A 21,109-nucleotide genomic window follows, 5' to 3' on the forward strand; every position below is an offset into this window, starting at 1 on the left:
TCCTAGACACACTTCAATCCATGTACACCTCTCCAGGCGCCCCCACACCACTACCCCACTACACAGGACAAGCAAATCCCACACTCGACACCGACATCACGGAGATGGAAGTCAGAACGGCCCTTCTGATTCTCTGCGCAAACTCCGCACTTGGTGCAGACCAGATCACCAACTCCATGCTCTGTAATCTGGACGACCAATAGATCACCCGGATTACGGAATACTTCAACCAGTGCTGGAGGGATGGTAACCTCCCGCAGTCCTGGCGCCACGCGAAGGTAATATTCATACCCAAACCCCACAAACCACTTACAATCCAAAACCTTCGCCCGATTTCGCTAACCTCTTGCCTCGGGAAGCTCCTCAACCATGTTGTGTTAGCGAGACTCACAAGTCACATGGCGGACAACAATCTTAACCCGCACAGCATGGTGGGATTTCGCCCCCATCTATCCGCACAGGACGCCATGCTGCAACTCACGAACGACATTTTCGACCCCTCCTTCCAGGTCACACCAAGGCAGTCTAAGATTTGGATCTTACCAGAGCTTTTGATCATATTGAACATCAGGCGATCACGACTGCCATTTCCCCATTGAATGTGGGTGTGCGCACGTACGCCTACATTCAAGCATTCCTCACTGACCGCAGGGCTGAGATACACTTCGTACTCTTTCTTCCCCCTCCTACACGCATCAGAGTATCGGCACACCTCACTGGTCCGTCCTTTCCCCCCTTCTTTTTAACATTACCCTCATCCCCCTCGCCCGAAAATTGGCAAGTATTCCCCACCTGAAGCAGACTCTTTATACCGATTATATCAGCCTGTGGACCACCCACGGCAATGATGGCAGCATACATAACACCTTACAGGAAGCAGCCACACTCACCCAAAATTACGCACTGACCATCGGACTGTCTTGCTCCCCAGAGAAGTCCGAACTCTTCCTCATCCGGCCTAAGAACCACAGCTGCACCCGCTCCCCCACTGCCATTGAACTGAATGGTGACCCGCTACCTGAGGTTTGCACCCTCCGTGTATTGGACCTCCACATCCAGACCGAAGGCAAAAACACCACCAGCCTCAAGAAACTCAAGCAGGTTGTAGGCGCGATATCGCACCTCATCCGCAGAGTTTCGGGACATCATAGAGGCATGAAGGAGGGCGATCTATGTCGCCTCTTCATGTATTTGTCCTCAGCCGTGCGCTGTACACTACCCCATACTTCCAACTATGCAAACATGACATAAACGCTTTGGATTCTTTGATTCGCAAGGCACTCAAGGCAGCACTTCATCTTCCCCTCAACACACCCACAGACAGATTACTAGACCTGGGTGTCCACAACACGATCGGGGAACTGGTGGAGGCCCACCGACAGGCCCAATACATCAGGCTCACACAAACCTTCACAGGTCGGTATATTCTGGACCCAACCCTGCTCGCCATCCCATGACCCCTTCACCGAGAGCTCCTCATCAGGCCGCTCCCGAGGAATATGCATCCGTCCCACCATGAGCAGCGCCGCAGAGCCCGTGCGAGGGCACTCCATCGAGCGTACGGCTCCCAGCCGGACGCCGTATGTGTGGACGCTGTCTGCACTGGTGCTGAATGAATGAATGAAAAACTTTATTGTATAAGGGTTCTTTCTCGCAGCGTAGGTGGAGCCCTCAGTCCAGGGCCCCAGCGGCCTTTGCAGTCTTGCGAGCCCTGTCGATCAGCTTGAGCTGCTCTTCAGGCTTCGAGCTGGAAAGCTCAGCCTCCCTCTGCTCCGGTGTTGGTGTGTTGTTTATCGGCGCTGCCTGCATGTTCTGACAGGCCCATGTAACGTGGTAAAGCGTTGCGTGTTCACCGCATAGCGGGCATTTGTTGTCATATGTGAAAGGATAGATTTTGTTGAGCAAACTCCGATTGGGGTATGTATTAGTTTGCAGTTGTCTCTAGGCAACCGACTGCTCTCTGCTAAGGTCTTTGTGGGGAGGAGGGTAGGGCCTCCAGAGGGATCGTTGGTGTTCTAAGATGACTCCATTCCGTCTAGTGACTGCGTCCAGTTCCCCTTCGGTGCGCGCCTCCCGTTTGGCGTATGCTCGGGCGTTGGCGTCCGCACATTGGTTCCTTTTGACAGCCTCATGTCCTGGGATCCACGTGATGAAATCTCGTAAAGGTGATCGTCCTCGCCTTGAGTATGTGAATGGCTGCAGTGGATATGCGTCCACTGCTGTATCTTCTGCACGCCTCTTGCGAGTTTGTAATGATGTGTGCATGGGGCTCGTCACTTTGCTGGGTGATGGCGAGTGCAATTGCTGCTTCCTCAGCCTCGAGGATGTTGTTGGTTTTTATCGAAGCGCAGTTTATTTGCCTGAGCTGGGGGTCCACGACGCTGGCTACCGAGCCGTATAGATGTCTGTATGCGGTTGAGTCAACGTATAATACGTCCTTTGCCCCGGCGAAGCTTCTTGCGTGGAATTGGGATCTTGCCTTTTTTCTCGCCTTATGTATATCTGGATGCACGTTTTTTGTAATCGCACTTATCTCAATGATCCTCCTGATTTCGTTTGGAACGCTCGCTTTGCTATTCATTTCTTTCAAAGTGTCCCTCAGGCCCAGCAACGGCAGCGTGTTTCTGCCTGTTTCGGACAGCATTATTCTTGTTTTCTGCGCGAGAATGTGGGCCTCGATATGCTCTTGTACTGTGTCGTTTATGCCCAGTTTAAGGAAAATCTACGTCGAAGTGTTGACCGGCAGTCCGAGAGCGCATTTGTATGATTTTCTAAGAATTGCCTCTAACTGCTCATTTTCTTGCTCGAGCGGTGTTTGGTAGGGGACGCCGTATACGATCCTATTGACCACGAGGGCCTGCACTAGCCTACAAGTGTCTTCCTCCTTCATACCTCTTCTTCTGTTGGAAATTCTTGCAACCATCCTGGTGATCTGCGCTTTGTTATTTGCTTGCTGTCTGGTTGTGTGATCAATACGACGGTTGCTTTGGATCCACATGCCGAGGACCCTAACTCTCGATACTTCCGGAACCTTGGTTTCCGCTATGTAGACATCTATGGAGTTTTGCAGATCATACCCTTGTCTGTAGACTGTGAGCACCTCGGATTTTTCAGGTGAGCATGCAAGTCCACAGTGTCGGGCGTATGCGTTGACCGTGTCTGCTGCTCGCTGAAGAAGATCTTGTTTTTCTCCTAAGGATCCCCTTGTCACCCAGATTGTGATATCATCTGCGTAGATGGCATACCTGATTCCTTCAATTTCTTCCAATGCCCTTGCTAAACCAATCATTCCAATATTAAAAAGCATAGGTGATAGCACAGACCCTTGCTGTGTTCCTTTCTCCGGGGTGTTGAAGGTGTCAATCCTGATGCCTCCTATTCCAATGGCAGCGGTTCAGTTAGTCAGACAGGCTTTCACATAGTTGAATATTCTCTGCCCACAACCCAGCTTGCTGAGCCCCACCAGCACAGCGCTGTGACTGACGTTGCCGAAGGCCGCTTTACGATCGAGAGCGAGCAAGATGTTTTCTTCATATTTTGGAACGGTAGTAAGCACCTCCTCCTTAATCTGCAGGGGAACGTCTTGTGTTGATAGGTATTTTCGAAATCCAAACATAGTCTGCGGCATGACTTCATTGTCCTCAAGGTGGGTCTGCAACCTGTGATGCACAACTCTCTCGTACACTTTTCCCAAGCATGATGTTAAGGAGATGTGTCTAAGATTTTCCAGGTTTGAAGTCTTTCCGGACGTCGGAATCATTACTATTTCCGCATGTCGCCAGTCGTCCGGGAGGGTCCCCTGTTCCGAGTGCTTATTGACGAATTCATGAAGCGACAGCAGCTGTGGTGGACTCCTCCTTATTCGCCCTCCTCACACTACCTCTCCCTCCAGACACCCCCCCCCCCCGCCCCGGAGGCTGCAGAGGAAGCCGTCATTGCACTTGCTATCACCCGCACGGAAGCCCGGTACACTTTAAGTGACTCTGAAACTGCGATTCTAAATTTTGCTCGAGGCCGATTCCATGTCCCTGTTTTTGGCATACTGGACTCGCCCGATGCACCCCCACCCCGCCAAGTGGAGCTGATATGGGTGCCTGCGCACTCCGGGAATCCCGGAAACGAGGCCAACCTTTTAGCCCGAGGTTCTTTAAACCGGGCTCAGGTGGCCTTGGGTCGGGAATTCGCGAAGCAGCGCATGCACTCATTCAGCGAGCTTACACAGGCCTACAGAGCCTCATGCCAGCTCTACCCCCCGCCCCACTCCTCCCTAGATAACAAACAAGAAACACACTGGCGCAGACTACAGACACGCTCTCTCCCCTCACCCCTTACCCTAGCCCACTATCATCCATCCTTCCCCGTTCCCAGAACCCTACGCCCAGAACCCTTCGCCTCTTCTCTCCACATCCTTTCCCTCTGCCCGGTGGACCCTCCCCGCGGGACATAGAGAACCTCAAGACCTGGGAGGACTGGGAGACACTGCTGCGCTCGGAAGACCCGGCCGTGCAGACCATCGCCACCGGCCGGGCTGCCATTGTCATGGACCTTAGGAACAAAAACACTTGAGTACAGCGGGGTCGTGCGGGTGCGTGCCCCGAATTCCTCTTGAAATAAAGTTTTTCTCTCTGTCTATCTCTTGCCCTTTTAACGCAAAGCTTTTTGAGGAACGGAAATTCTCTGTCATCTCGGTGGACACCCGAACCGCAGTGTTCACGAAGGGAGCAAGTTGGAGTGAAAGAAGAAAGACAGGCCGTAATGAAGAAACTGAAAATTGTATTTGAGGAAAGGAAATTACGCAGTAACTGTCTCGCATATCTCGGTCGACACCCGTCAAAACGCGGACACATCTGCCGACACATCTGCCGATACGGCTGTCGACACGGCTGCCGACACGGCTGCTAACGACAGTATGAGGCATTAAAGGCTTTCGCCTTACTATTTGTGGTATTCGCAATGACGACCTTTCCGCCCCCAACCATGCATTCCGAGGACCTTCAGACGGCCAACACGGCCGAACCGTTTTTCGCGGGGCTCCCGGGACCTTCCGCCGAATCTTATTGTGTCTCCCGAAGTTCACGAAGGTGCTCGGCACCTGCCCAGCCCAATTTCGGGACCGGCACTCCGTTTTTGTGACCTGCATGGACACTTGTTTCCACCGAGTCCAGCGCCAGCCTCGCTAAGCCTACCGCCGCTGGCGATAGGCTCTGCTTCGCAGCCGGGCCCAGTGCTTCGCCAAGCATGGACGTCGTCACCGTGGAGGGGGAGGATCTAGCCCCTCAAGATTATATACCCACGGACTGGACCTATGTAGCCCGCTGCTACGAACGCGGCTCCGCCGCCGCTTCATCGAAACGCACTCCCAAGCCACCGCTGACGGAGACGCCTTCCGCGTCCTCCCAGCATACCGCGTCCCAGCAGCTACCTCCCTCCACGTCACGTAAGCTACCTCGAGGTGCACCGTCACTGCCACGTCTCCCTCTTGAAGACTTTAAAGTCATCATTCGCCCTCGCGGGGGCCTCAATCTGCGTTCCTGGGGCGAGAACGCTCTTCGCAGAGCAATCACCTCAAGCCTTCGTTTGACTTACTCCGATACCGCAGAGGACCGCCTTCGGGTGAATTTCGTTCACAACACCCTCACCTTTAGCACCCCGAACCGGGACCGCGCCATCACTTACACGAAGCTACAGGAAATCATCCTGGGCCCGACAAGCTACCCAGTTGCCACCTATTTGGCCCCGCCAGGCGCATACGTCCGAGGTATCATTCACCACCAGTACGTGGATGAGACCCAGGAGGAAATCATGGAGTACTTGATACCCCAGAATCCAGAACACTGCATTCTCTACGCCCGCCGTTTAGGCAAGACCCAATCTATTGTCATCACTTTCGCAGGGACAAAGGTCCCCCGCCAAGTCTCCTACGCAGGAAGTGCTGTGCGCTGCAACATCTTCAAGAACAAAGTGGAAGCCTGCCTTAACTGTCGCAAAACGGGACACCGAGAGGACGTTTGCCCGTCTCCCAAGCTCTCCAAGTGTCCTCACTGCGGAGTTTGCGACCCTGACGAAACCCATGAATGCACCCCCACTTGTATAGTTTGTTCTGGTCCTCACCAGACTGGTTCCTCCAAGTGTAAACGCCGCTACAAAGTGCCTGCTGCCGTACTGAAACGCCAGCTACAAGCTGACTCAGACAGTGCCTCCACCTCCCATCGTTCCCGATCCCGGACCCGTCGCCAAGGGGCTGAGAACACCTCGACCAAAATGGACTCCAACCGCTCCTCCTCCTCTTACCGGCGCTCCAGCCGGAATCGCTCCCAGTCCTTCCCACCCCTAGACTCCAAGTCGTCTCCTCACCGAGAGCCCTCCACGAAAAACCAGGTGAGCTGGGCAGCTGCGGCTTCTCACTCTCAGCAATCTCAGTCTCGTGATTCAGAGCTGCAAGCCCTGCGCGACGAGATAACAGCCCTTAAAGCTAGCAATCATAGACTCCAACAACAAAACGCTTCCTTAAAGCGTCCACCCTTTGCACCCGATCCACCACCTCAAACAAATGCCACTCTACCACTTCAACCTGTTCCTACCATCTCACCTCAGGCGCCCCCATCTACTCCCCCGCAACCCAAAGATACTACCTCTAGTCCTCCCTCTAAGCGGAAAGCTACCTCCCGCTCAGAACGCTATGTTAATTTTGCCGACCTTGAGGATTTTGAGGCTCGCCTAGAGGAAAACTTAGAGGCTAAAATTGATGCTAAGCTCGAAGCGAAATTTGCTGAGTTCTCCCAACAAATCCAACAGCAAATGCTCCAGTTCCAACAACAAATGCAGCAGCAAATCCAACAACAACTTAACACCCTCATGCAACAGATCCAAACACGCGTCGCAGGCCTTGAAGCTAGGGGAGACGCAACGGCCGCCCTCCACACGACGCGCGTTAAACCATACGGTCGCTTGCCGCACGCTCCCACCACCCTACCCATTTTAGCTTTACCCACACTTCACCATGGCGCCCCGCCACCTACTTAATGTGTGGCAATGGAACTGCAGGGGGTTTCGCCGCAAGCGAGGCAACCTGCAGCAGTATGTCCAAAGTTCCGACATCCCCCCTGATATCATCGCCCTTCAGGAACCTCATGGCCCAGTGAAACTACCTGGCTATAAACCATACTCCCCCCTAGATGTCACCACTCCCGACACCGCTATTTTGGTTCAACGCAACCTGACGGCCGTCCAACACTCCTTAGACGACGTTGGGGTAGACTGCGTCTTGCTCGAACTCCTCCCTCGTAAAAGGGGCGACCAAAGCCTCTTCATTCTTAACCTTTATAGCCCTCCAAGAGACAGAAGACGCAACTTCACCTCCCTTCTTTCCCGGGTCAACAGGCTTGCGCACCATTCTGGTCTCCTCATTGTAGGAGATTTCAATGCCCACCACCCCGCTTGGGGTTACCGCACCGCCAACCGAAAGGGTAACACACTGTGGTTGCGAGCACAGGAACTGGGCTTCACCCTTGTTACTGACCCTCACACTCCCACCCGCGTAGGAAACAGCGTTTCTGTTGACACTTCACCTGATCTGACATTCTGCAAAAACGTACGGTTCGATCAGTGGCTGAACACTGGGAATACCCTCGGCAGCGACCACTATCTCCTCGCGACCACCCTCAGCATGTCCCCGTTCCGCCGGAGAGGTCGCCCGACCCTAATCACGGATTGGGACAAGTTTCGTTCCCTACGCGCTCAAAACGCCCCTACCCAGATTAATAACCTGGACGAGTGGATCTCCAAACTGCAGGCAGATGTCTCTGCTACTACTCAAGAATCACCTATCACGGCTGATCAATCCAATACAGACAGCCGTCTCCTCCACCTATGGCAGGCCCGCGAAAGCCTTCAAAACCGTTGGAAAAAACAGCGCCACAATAGAACGCTTCGGCGTAGAGTAGCTCAGATAGACAAACAGATTGAGGCGCACACTATCGCACTGACTACCCAGCAATGGGGTCAAGTTTGTGACAACATGCGTGGACAGCTCGGGCTAACTCGCACCTGGCACCTTCTCCGTTACCTTTTAGACCCAGACGGTTGCAAAACATCCAAACGAGACACCATTTCCCGCATAGTCCATCAACACCCCGGCTCAGACCAGGATCTTCTCAATGAACTTCGTGTACGCTATCTCAATACTACTTCCCCGGACCCTCTCCCCCCCTACATGGGCGGTGCCAACCCTGCCCTCGATCAGGAGATTTCGGAAGCTGAGGTAAGATTCGCTCTCACTCAGCTCCGTCCTAACTCGGCCCCGGGACCGGACGGCATTTCCAACAAAACTCTCCGTAATTTAGATGACCCGTCCATTGAGGCCCTCACTGCCTTTATGAATGATTGCTGGAGAGAGGGTAAAATCCCCGCAGCATGGAAACATGCACGCGTGACTTTCATACCGAAGCCAGGAAAACAACTAGCTCTCGAAAACCTCCGCCCCATCTCCCTCACTTCCTGTGCTGGGAAACTGATGGAGCACGTCATTCTCAACCGTCTCAATAATTACGTTGAAGATAACCATCTCCTACCTCGCACCATGTTTGGCTTCCGCTCAAATCTCTCTACGCAAGACATTATGATCCAGCTCTCACGAGAGATACTGTGCCCCTCTACCAGAGCGGGCACAAAGGCTATTCTAGGGCTTGATTTAACTAAAGCATTTGACAGCGTCTCGCACCGAGCTATTCTCACTAACCTCTCCCTGTTAAATCCTGGTCACCGTACCTACGAGTATATACGTACTTTCCTCTCTGGTCGTACAGCTGAACTTAGCTTTGGCTCTCTCCTCTCAGACCCTATAAACCTCGGTAGCAATGGCACCCCCCAGGGGTCCGTTCTCTCCCCATTTCTTTTCAATGTCGCCTTGCTCACGCTACCTTCTAAATTAGATGCTATCCCCCGGCTATCCCATACCTTATACGCAGACGACATTACCCTCTGGGTTTCAACAGGCAACGATGCTGAGGTCGAATCCGCACTTCAACAAGCGGTCGATGTCATTGAGCGCCATGTAGCCGCAGCCGACCTCTCGTGCTCCCCTCAGAAATCCGAGCTGCTGCTTATCCGAGGTCAACCCGGCCTCCACGGCCATCCTCCCATCTGCATTACTGCTAGTGGTCAGCCCATACGCGAAGTATCCACCATTAGGGTATTGGGGCTCCTCATCCAGAGCAATCGGAAAAACACCGACACTCTAGCTAAACTTACAGTCTCTGTATCGCAGACCATTCGTCTAATTCGTCGCATTGCTAATAAACATAGAGGCATGCGAGAGGCTGACCTCCGACGTCTTGTTCAGGCGTTTGTTATCAGTCGCCTCACATATACCCTCCCTTACCTCTACCTTAGCTGCCAGGAACAGGACCGCGTTGACTGCCTTATTCGACAGGCTTACAAGGCGGCTCTTCATCTCCCCCACCGGACCCCCACGTATAAACTACTGGCATTAGGGGTCTACAACACTGTGACGGAGCTCTCGGAAGCTCATCTCACTTCTCAGTACGAGCGTCTCACTCACACCTCCACGGGACGTCACATACTCGACAAGCTTGGAATACGCTTCGAAACAACCGCACCCGACAGGGTCCAGCTTCCACACCATATCCACAGTAACCTTATCGTTACCCCTCTTCCTAAAAATATGCACCCAGAGTATCATGTCGCTCGCCGCAAGCACAGGGCTAAGTCTCTGCACAAAAAATATGTAACAGATCAGACAGCAGTCTATGTCGACGCCGCTGAATACCCCGACCGCGAAGCTTTTTCGCTCGCGGTTGTAAACTACTGTGGACGGCCGCTAGTTGCGTGCTCCATTCCCGTCAGATTGCCTGAAGAGGCCGAGGAGGCGGCCATAGCCTTTGCGATGGTCTCCACCTCTGCAGAAACCATCTTCAGCGACTCTAAATCGGCGATTCGTAGTTTCGCCAAAGGCCGGGTCTCCCCTGTCACCCTCTCTCTCCTCCACTCCACCAAACTTCAACTCCGCCCGATCCAATTGATCTGGGTCCCTGCGCACTCGTCGCATCCAGGCAACGAGGCGGCCCACAATTATGCCCGAGGATTCGTCGACCGGGTTGTGGTGTCGCCCGTCCTGCGGACGGCGAGAGATCGTATGGTCACATTTCATGACATAACCATGCACTACCGCTTAGGTAGACTTCTATATCCCCCCGCACATAGTTCTCTCACCAAACCCCAAGAAGTTGCGTGGAGGCAACTCCAAACGAACACCTTCCCCAACCCCGCGATATATGCCCGCATATACCCTGGGGTCTACTCCCCTTCCTGTCAAATGTGTGGCCAACATGCCACTCTATCCCACATACTCTGGGCTTGCCCTCGGGACTACCCCCCTAGAGGCTTGCAGCTCTCGAATCCAGACCAGTGGGAGGCCGCATTGCTCAGCTCCGACTCGGACACACAGATCCGGGTTGTGACAAGAGCCCTAGAAGTCGCCGAACGCCACGGGCTCATGGCCACTTGATGGGGCTATAACCCCACACCGTCAGATACATCTGTCGACGAAAATAAAGTTTATCCTCCTCCTCCTCGCGGGGCTCCCGCGTTGTCTCAAAGTATTCGTCGTGTTGTGATGCACACGCTTCTAAAGTTTATGAAGTGATACAACGAGGAATATAGGGATATAGCGAAGGTGGTTCTCAGTCGCAATAGCAATGCAAAATCTGTGAGACAGATGGCGCTGCTTTTGCCTTGTGAAGTTCAGAATTGGATGGATGACGTCACACAAAGCTAAGTCAATCGTTGCAAGGCACTAACTACAGCACTGATTGCAAGAGCGCCAGAGCACAAAAAAACGCGGTTTGATCACAGGTCGGTATATCCTGGACTCCCTGGGAATCAAAATACCGGCCAACGACCCAACCCTTCTCGCCATCCCACGATCCCTTCACCGAGAGCTTCTCATCAGGCCGCTCCCGAGGAATATGCACCCGTCCCACCATGAGCAGCGCCGCAGAGCCCGTGCGAAGGCACTCCATCGAGCGTACGGCCCCCAGCCGGACGCCGTATGGGTGGACGCTGCCTGCACGGGTGATGAAGCGACAGCAGCTGCGGTGGACTCCTCTTTATCCACCCTCCTCACACTACCTCTCTCTCCAGATACGTCCCCAGAGGCTGCAGAGGAAGCCGCCATTGCACTTGCTATAACCCGCACGGAAGCCCGGTATATTTTAACTGACTCTAAAACTGCGATTCTAAATTTTGCTCGAGGCCGAGTTCATGTCCCTGCTTTTGGCATACTGGACTCGCCCGATGCACCCCCGCCCCGCCAAGTGGAGCTGATATGGGTGCCTGCGCACTCCGGGAATCCCGGAAACGAGGCCGCCAACGTTTTAGCCCGAGGTTCTTTAAACCGGGCTCAGGTGGCCTCGGATCGGGGATTCACGAAGGATCGCATGCACTCATTCAGTGAGCTGACCCAGGCATACAGAGCCTCTCGCCAGCTCTACCCCCCGCCCCACCCCTCCCTAGATAACAGACACGCAACACTCTGGCGCAGATTACAAACACATACTCTCCCCTCGCCCCTTACCCTAACCCACTATCATCCCTCCTTCCCCACTCCTGCTTGCGCCCTATGCCCAGAACCCTTCGCTTCTTCCCTCCACATCCTTTCCCTCTGCCCGGCGGACCCTCCCCCGCGGGACCTAGAGAACCTCAAGACCTGGGAGGGCTGGGAGACCCTGCTGCATTCGGAGGACCCGGCCGTGCAGACCAACGCCACCGGCCGTGCTGCCAGTGTTATGGACCTCAGGAACATAAACACTTGAGTGCAGTGGGGTCGTGCGGGGACCCTGGGGCGTGCCTCTAATTCCTTTGTAAATAAAGTTTTCTCTCTCTCTCTCTCTCTCTCTCTCTCTCGATGCTCTTTATAGCCATAGAAATCCCTATTGTTGTTGTGACTGAGAGAAGGATGAAAAGGAAATTGCACGGGCCTGCTACTGGCTCTAGCCAAGCCACCACCGCTGCCACGTGCAGATATAGGAGAGGTAAGAGATCAGAAGAAAGAGAAAAAGGCAAGAAAAGACGCGCGTCGCAGCAACAACTGCGTCCGCCGGAGCGGACGCTGCTGAACAAATCAGCTAAGCGGTCGAAGCCGCGCTCGCCGAAGCGAGGACAGATACTCCATCCCTATTGCAGAAGAAACCCTATTGCAGAAGAAACCCCAGCGATGTCATCTCTGGTTGACCTCAATGTGGTGGCAGTGTTCCCGATTGCGTCCACCAATATTTTAAGCAGCCGCCCGTCGCACAGCATTGCGGGTGGTGTCATAGCATTTCTCTTTGCATATAGCTTACAACTTTTAGTCAAGTTGGGTGCTGCTTGCGACAAGGGTTCGGACCAGATGTACGCACCGTCAGTTGCATGCTTTCTGAGACATTTTTTTACGCGACAGCGTGTATATCTTGTTAGGTAGGTAGGTAGGAAAGACTTTTATTGCTCTAGAAAGGTGCTAGTAGCAGACGAGAAAGAAGAGTATATCTGTTTAGAAAAAATTTTATTTACATATGTACACATGCCAAGGTTACTACATACATTCACATTTACAAGAACACGTGACACATGTAAGGCGAGCCAATTAAAGAGGTACCATAAACATTTCTAAGTAACTAACAGGAATGGGCGATGTAAAATAGGAATGCATATATACCGATTGTCAGAAGAGCGAAAAGGCAATAACTGGATATTGAAACATTGAAAAGGATACTTTAGCGCCAGTTTGGCCTAAAAACCAAGACAAGACGACCATTATTTACGGAAATAAATGGGCATGACCACTGTCGGAGAAACTCTTCCTCACCCAAGAAAAAGAGTTCCTCGGACAAAAAACTGATCAGCTCCAGTCGGAGACGGCCGAGAATTGGCCACACAGCGCGGCGTCGAAAGCCACTAGCGACCGCGGCGCATCGACTGCGCCATAAACTAAATAGACCTGCAACTATTAACAGGCGAGCAAAACGGCCGCTGGGGAAGCGGCCGCGGGAGACGAAGCACGAAATGCCCTGCCCACGAAATCCTGCATGAACCGCGCGCCAAAAGACACGCGCTACAGCACAGGTGACTGTAGCGTGGCGATTAGATTCCGGGAGCGGGCAATTCGGACAGGTACTGGAGCGTAACACACCCCACCGTTCTAACCGATCACAAGTAGGGATGGATGGACGGAAACAACTTTATTACACAAAAAAAAAAATCTTCCAGGGTGGTCCCCTACTGGTCCAGGAGTCCACGGGCTAGTGCTTCACGTAAAGCCCGATCCACTAGCCATTTCTGGCCGGCGGGCTGAGCGGTCCGTAAAGCAGCCTCCCAGGAAGAATGAGTGGGATTGGAGATGGGGGATACTGCCTTTGGGGAAGGACATTCCCAAAGGTAATGGAAAAGTGTGGATTTGGGCACGCCACAGGTGTTACAATCAGGAGGAAAGGTGGGATAAAAGCATGAGAGGCGGTGGGGTGAAATAAAGCAGCCTGTCTGTAATTGCCGCCATGTGGCGCTGGATAAGGGCGACAAGGTACTGTGGGGTGGTGGCAGTGTCATGCGGCTGAATTTGTAAAATGTGGTAATTTGGTGATATGTAGAGAGGACCGAAGGGGCTTCTTGCGCAGGGTTGGGTACCTGATCCTCCGGGGTCCGGGAGGAGAGTTCTCGGGCCAGCGCATGAACGCGCTCATTACCGGGGATCGATGCATGCCCAGGGACCCACGACAGAGTAACCGTTCGGTCGAGAGAGGTGGCCGTGGTAAGAATACGGTGTGTTGCCGGAGTCGCCACGCCCTGTAGGTAGTGGCGGTACGCGGCCTGTGAATCTGTGCAAATTTCTGTTATGTTTTTGTCAATGATGGAGTGGGCCAGAGCAAGGGCGATGGCGGCTCCTTCCGCCTCAGCAGGCGAATTAGTTCGAATAGTGGCAGCGGCCCCCACTGTGCCGTCTTCATAGGCTGCGACTGCCGTGAAATATCCTGGTTTAGAATTTTGTGCCGCGTCGACATAAAGGATATCGGAGCGGTTGCTGTATGTTTTCGTGTAATAGCTCGCTCGTGCCTGCCGCCTACCGTGATGGAGACTAGCACTCATATTGCGCGGTAGGGGCTTCTGATATATGTGATCCTGCGTGCGCAGAGAAATCATGTAAGGTGTAGGACTTGTTGGGGTGGGAATTGGTGGATTGAGACGTAGCTGTCGCAGTAGGCATTGTCCTGTTTCCGTGCGACTCAGGCGGACTAATTGGTTGGTGCGCTGAGCCTCTATTAATTCCATCACTGTATTGTGGGTACCAGTGGCCAGGAGACGTTTCGTGCTAACCGTCCGTGGAAGACGTAAGGCAGAGGTGACAGCCGTGCGTATTAGGATGTCTGCCTGTTGCCTTTTCCGCTGAGTGAGTATGTGGCATGGAAGGTGATATGTAATGCGGCTAATGATTAGGGCATTTGTCATATTGAGGGTCTCGCGTTCAGACAGCCCATGATTGCGTGCTGCCACCCGCCTGATAAGTGCAGCGACCTGTTTGGTCTGTCTCTGCAAGAGCTGAAGGGTGGCGGTTGCATCGAATGTGTTGTTAATTAGAAGGCCGAGAATCTTCACCTGAGGCACAATGGGCACTGGATTCCCGTACATGTGCAGTTCAATCGGGGGGTCACTGGGGAGGGGTTTCAGCTGCAGGAGTTCCGATTTATTTGGAGAGCAACGGAGGCCTGTGTTTGCTAAATGAGTGGTGGTGATGTCTATGGCAGATTGCAGGATATCCTGGGCTGTTCCAAGGGATCCTCCCGTTGTCCAGAGGGTTATATCATCTGCGTATATGGCTGTGTGGAGCCCTGGGACAGCAGCAAGGGCCGTTGCCAGTGGCGCTAGGGCAATGTTAAAGAGTAAAGGTGATAGAACCGCCCCTTGTGGGGTTCCCCGGTTAGGCAGGGGGAAAGGCTGGGAGGCAATATCCCCAAGGTGGAGGTCTGCCGTGCGCCCCTGAAGGAAGGTCCGAATATATTGCCATATGCGGGTGCCACACCCCGTGGTGGCTAATGTCGTGAGGATATGGTCATGGCTTATTGTGTCGAAAGCCTTATGGATATCCAGGGCCAGTATGGCTCGCGTAGAGGCTGTACGACGCTTAGTGCAAAAGAGGGACTCTTTAAGCGCGAGAAGTACGTCTTGCGCTGAGATGTTTGGGCGGAAGCCGAATTGAACGTTTGAGAGAAAGCCTGTTGTTTCTAGGAATGGTTGCAGGCGATTGAGAATGACGTGCTCGAAGAGCTTGCCGACACAGCTCGCTAAGGAGATCGGGCGCAAATTTTGAAGAGTGAGGGCTTTGCCCGGTTTGGGTATAAATCGCATGCTGGCATGGGTCCAGGCTGATGGGAGCGTCCCAGCTTGCCAGTGGTTATTTAAGAGCTCCGTGAGTTCCTGGAGGGAGACATCGTCCAGATTGAGTAGTGCCTTGTACGTTATGCCACCCGGCCCCGGCGCCGTAGAGCGGCGAATACTAAAGAGTGCTCGGCGGACTTCGTTTAAGGTGATGTCGGCATCAAGTTCTGGGTTAGGGGGGGGGGGGGGGGTAGATTGGGTGGATCTGCCGACTGAAGAGATGTGGGTATATAAGTGTCCCGTAGTTGGCCAATTACGTCGGTGCCCTTTTGGAGCTCTAGTTGTATTAGACGTTGTGTGTTTACTTGTGTCTGAGATTTAGTGGTTGTTGGATCCAAGAGAGCGCGTAGGAGGGACCACGTGCGTTTAGTGCTTAATGTACCCTTCAGGTCGTTACAAATGGTTGCCCAGTTTGCGCGGGCTAGCGTGTTCGCGTATTCTTCTGCCCCGCGAGTGAGAGCGGCTATGCGGAGTCTCAGTTTACGATTGTGTCGCTGGTGGCGCCAGCGCTTGAGAAGTCCCTGTCGGGCCTCCCATAGATGAGCCAGATGCGGATCAACCTGCGGTGCCTTAGAGGTATTTTTAATGCTTTTGCTGTTCGCCTGGATGGCCTTCACCAGACGGTCTGTCCAGTCAGTGACAGTACGGGGTTCTGTCGAATCAGTTGCCAAATATGAGCGCAATTTATCCCAGTCAGTGAGAAGCTGCGAACGAGGGTTGAAAATCTTGGATTCATAAGATATAATAGTGGAGACTGGAAAATGGTCACTTCCAAGGCTATCCTGGAGCACCGTGTGAGATTTAACGATTATGTTCTGTGTGGCCCATGTGAGATCGGGTGTGGTGTCGCGGGTGACGCTTGTGCCAATGCGAGTGGGTACGGTGGGGTTTGTGATGAGGCTAAGGTTGTAATCAGCCATTGCGGTAGAAATCAGATTACCTTTGGGGGTATCCGAGTTGTATCCCCAGTGCGTGTGACGTGCATTAAAATCTCCCACCACAAGAAGGTTTGAGGAACGGAAGGAGCCCAGGATACCCGGAATAACTCTGCCTTTATCTTTAGGATTGCTGTATATGTTAATAATAGTGAGGCCATATGTGTGTCCTGGTGAGCTTAGCTCTATCGCGGTATATTGAGTGCCCTTGCTGTCGGGCGTGTTTGTCGGTGTGCGGTCTAGTACCGGCATGGATGCGAGTGTCAAGATTGCCGTACGTGGTGTAAGGGCTGCCGTGTGATAACCGCGGATATGAATGCGATTTGTTTCCGTCTCTTGCAGAGCGATGACATGGGGGGGATTAGGGAGCACTGCCCAGCCAAGTTTCCAGACAAAGTCACGTAGATGATCTGGGAGAGGTGTCGACGCTAAACGCGCTCACTGAACCCGGCGCATAGGTGAGCGGCGAGACGCCGGCACAACAGGTAACAGTAGCGTGCCCATAATGTCCACCACACGGTCTGCAACGATGTTGACAGCAGGTGCTACTGCTCTAACATGCCTGTAAAAGGCCACTGATGAAGCGTAGAAAGCTGTAGGTTGCTCTGACTGGGGTCCATGATTAACAGGGGCCGCCGCATCCAAAAAGCGTAAAGAAGGGCCCAAAAAGTACCGAGCCAGGATTCGCGCCGGAGACGCGTTTCCTAGCAGGATACGCAAAATACTCTTCAACGCTAACAGCGAGGACGTGACGGACAAATTTGGAAAGGCAAACCCTCCTCTCTCCCGTGCTTGTCCAAGAACAGCACGGGCCACAAGCTCGGTTCCGCCTGACCAAAAGAACGAAAAAACTGTAGTCTGCACTCGCCTTATGACACGGAGGGGTGGTTTAACAGTGTAGCAGAGGTACCAGAAGGCACCGAGCATGACGGACTGAACCAGGTAGCGTCTCTCAAGCAGAGGCAAATCGAATGTCTTCGCCCTTCGCACACGAGCTGTAATGTCTTCGACGACCGAAGACCACACACCATTCCATATTCCAGCACAGTCGTAGGTCACACCTAAAATGCGCATCTGCGCGCACCACTGCAAAGGTATTGAAGATGTAATACGAGTCTGGGTAGACCCCACAAAAAAGTAACAACTCTTCGAGTAATTAAGAGCAGCCCCAGACAAGGAGGCGTACTCACGGAAAACATTAAAAGTTTCAAGCAGGCTGCGTTCATCAGCTAAGTACAGAGTGATGTCGTCTGCATAAGCAGTGACGCGTACCGCTTCGCTGCCTGGCAAAGCCAGACCTCTAATAAAGGAGTGGCGATTGACTGCCAAGAGGAAAGGCTCTAATGCTAAGACAAACAAAAGGGGGGAGAGCGGACAACCTTGACGAACGCCGCGGCGAACATCAAATGCGGTACTTTCCCGGCCATCGAGGAACAGAGTGCTTGAAATATCTCTGTACATCTCTTTAATGAGAAGCACGAAAGAAGGTGGGAAGCCGAAAGCATCCAGCATCCCGTAAATGTACTCGTGCTCTAAGAAGTCGAACGCCTTTTCCTGATCAAGGGAAACAAGAAGACCCTGTGCGCGCCGTCGTAAAATACACGCTAGGATGTCTCGCGTTACAGAAGATAAACTGTGTATTTCACGGCCTGGGATGGAGCAAACCTGGTGGCAGGAAATAAGTGACGGGAGGAGAGCTCGTAGACGACGAACGAGTAATTTAGCTAATACTTTGTAATCTGAATTTAGCAGGGTGATAGGGCGCCAATCTGCCGGACATGTCGACATAGGAGACTTTTTAGGAATAAGGACAATGCGGCTTCTTTTGAATGAGTCAGGAAATACGTGCTCAGTAAAGCATATTTTTAACACTTCCGAGAAAATAGGGCCCACAATATCCCAAAATTCTAAGTAGAACTCCACAGGAAGGCCGTCTGGACCAGGCGCTGAGTCTCGTTTCATGGAGTCCAACGCCTCCTTGATTTCATCTCTTGTTGGCACAGCCATAAGGCCGTCATGGAGTTCAGTTGAAACCTGCGGCAAGCCTGCTAAAAATGGGGCTGCGGAAACGACATTGCGATCAACTAGAATGAACGACTGAGCAATACCCCTGAAATGGCTAAAAAACGCACTGAAATTCCTGCCACCTGGTTGGGACATAGCCCCGGCGGAAGATGTAAACGCAGGGGCACCTTGAGTGTACAACAGCTCTTGGCGGGCCAACCGAAGCACCTCAGGATGAGCAGCTGGACTGCGTCGACAACGCCATGCAGCCGCTGTCAAAGAGGAGGCACGTAAAAGACGCTGTAGGCGCTCCGAAAGCTCCTCTTTCCATGCGCACATAAGCGACGAAGGCGACGGGGTGCGTTGAGCAATACGTAGCTTCGCCGTCACCACACGCACCTCATCTGACACGCGAGCCCTAAGGGCTCGACCAGATGCGGCGCAATGGTGACGCCACTGCTCCTTCAGACGGTCCCAGTCACCAGGCACCGCCCCAACAACCGAAAAACGCAAGACCCGTCTGAGCCCCTCTTTAGTGCTGGCGTCGTGAAGTATGCGTACATCCAACCGCCATGGTCTATGGGGTGATACTGCAGGCGCCGGAACCGTGAGTGATAGAAGAAAATGGCGGTGGTCTGATATGTGCACCGGCGAGGATGCCAGCGTCAGTACATTAGCTACACACACTGACCGTCTCGCCGGAACGTACGCCCTGTCTAGCCTACTCGACGACAACCCGCGACGCCAAGTCCACACAAAGACGTTGCCATAGAGGAGCTCATACGCGTCCGTGAGCATGAAATGGTTCACTAAGCGGCGCAACTCACGCGCATTCCATCCTGGCCTACCCCTACCAGGGCCTTGCACATCGGCGACCGTATCGAGCACGCAGTTGAAATCGCCCAACATCACAACATTACGCCCTCCAAGAAAATACACATCTAAATCGTTAAAGAATGCGTTTACGAAATTGGAATGCGCAGGCGCATAAATACAAAGATTTCTCAGGTTCTTCTCACAGTGTCGGTGCCCCTATTCCAGGGCTCCGCTGAGCTTTGCTGCTCGTTGGGCGTGCTGGATCAGACCTTGTTGGCAAACCAGATCGCCGCGGGAGAGCCGGCTCTCCCACTGTTCTGCACTCGGTTCTTTACGAAAGCTGTCGTTCTTACTGCATTCCCACGTGATGTGGTACAACGATGGTTTGGAGAGAGAGAGAGAACTTTATTACAACAGGAATTCGGGGCACGCCCCAGGGTCCCCGCACGACCCCGCTGCACTCAAGTGTTTATGTTCCTAAGCTACATAACACTGGCAGCCCGGCCGGTGGCGATGGTCTGCACGGCCGGGTCCTCCGAGCGCAGCAGGGTCTCCCAGTCCTCCCAGGTCTTGAGGTTCCCTAGGTTCCGCGGAGGAGGGTCCGCCGGGCAGAGGGAAAGGTTGTGGAGGGAAGAAGCGAAGGGTTCTGGGCATAGGGCAGATACCGGAGTAAGGAAGGAGGGATGATAGTGGGCTAGGGTAAGAGGCGAGGGTAAAGTGTGTGTCTGTAATCTGCACCAGAGTGTTGCGTGTCTGTTATCTAGGGAGGGGTGGGGCGGAGGGTAGAGCTGGCGTGAGGCTCTGTATACCTGGGTCAGCTCACTGAATGAGTGCATGCGCTCCTTCGTGAATCCCGCATCCGAGGCCACCTGAGCCTGGTTTAAACAACCTCGGGCTAAAAGGTTGGCGGCCTCGTTTCCGGGATTCCCGGAGTGCGCAGGCACCCATATCAGCTCCACTTGGCGGGGCGGGGGTGCATCGGGCGAGTCCAGTATGCCAAAAGCAGGTACATGGAATCGGCCTCGAGCAAAATTTAGAATCGCAGTTTTTGAATCACTGCAAATGTACCGGGCTTTCGTGCGGGTGATTGCGAGTGCATTGGCGGCTTCCTCTGCAGCCTCTGGGGAGGTGTCGGTAGGGAAGGGTAGTGTGATGAGGGCAGATAAAGAGGAGTACACCGCTGCCTGCACGGGTGATGAAGCAGCTGTGGTGGACTCCTCTTTAACTGCCCTCATGGTTTGGAGCAAAATCGTGGTTTGAGCTAGTTGGTACATCTTCAAAACTTCACCAGCGCTGCGACGGGGAACAAGAACAGATGGTTGGTTGGTCGGTTTATTGGGGTTTAACGTCCCGAAGCAAATTAGGCTATGAGGGACGCCGTAGTGGAGGGCTCCGGAAATTTCACCTGGGGTTCTTTAACGTGCACTGACATCGCAGAGTACACGGGCCTCTAGAATTTCTCCTCCAAAGAAATTCAGCCGCCGCGGCCGGGATCGAACCCGCGTCTTTCGGGTCAGCAGCCGAGCACCATAGCCACTGAGCCACCGCGGCGGGGCGGAACAAGAACAGAAAAGGAAGGACAAGGACAGTTGTTAGTAGCGCTTGTCCTTGTCGTTCCTTCTCTGTTCTTGTTCCTCGTCGCAGCGCTGGTGAAGTTTTGAACGATGGTTTGCTGCCACACCACGGGCATGTGTCCCGATATTGCGTTGGGTAAACCTTGCTAAGGATACGCAGGTTTGGGAATGTTCCTGTCTGCAATCTTCGCCAATACACTGCCTCTAGTTGATTTAGATCAGAATGAGGCGGCAGATAGCGGATCCGTACCCCCTTATAGTAGTTGAGAATGTCTGAGTACGTACGGCCGACTCGGTCGGGTAGATCGTCCGATTGGGACGAAGCTCGGGTCGCATACGCTCGAGCTACCTCGTCGG

Source organism: Amblyomma mixtum, chromosome 7 (assembly GCF_055824585.1).
Source record: "Amblyomma mixtum isolate Tamu chromosome 7, ASM5582458v1, whole genome shotgun sequence".
Lineage (NCBI taxonomy): Eukaryota > Metazoa > Arthropoda > Arachnida > Ixodida > Ixodidae > Amblyomma > Amblyomma mixtum.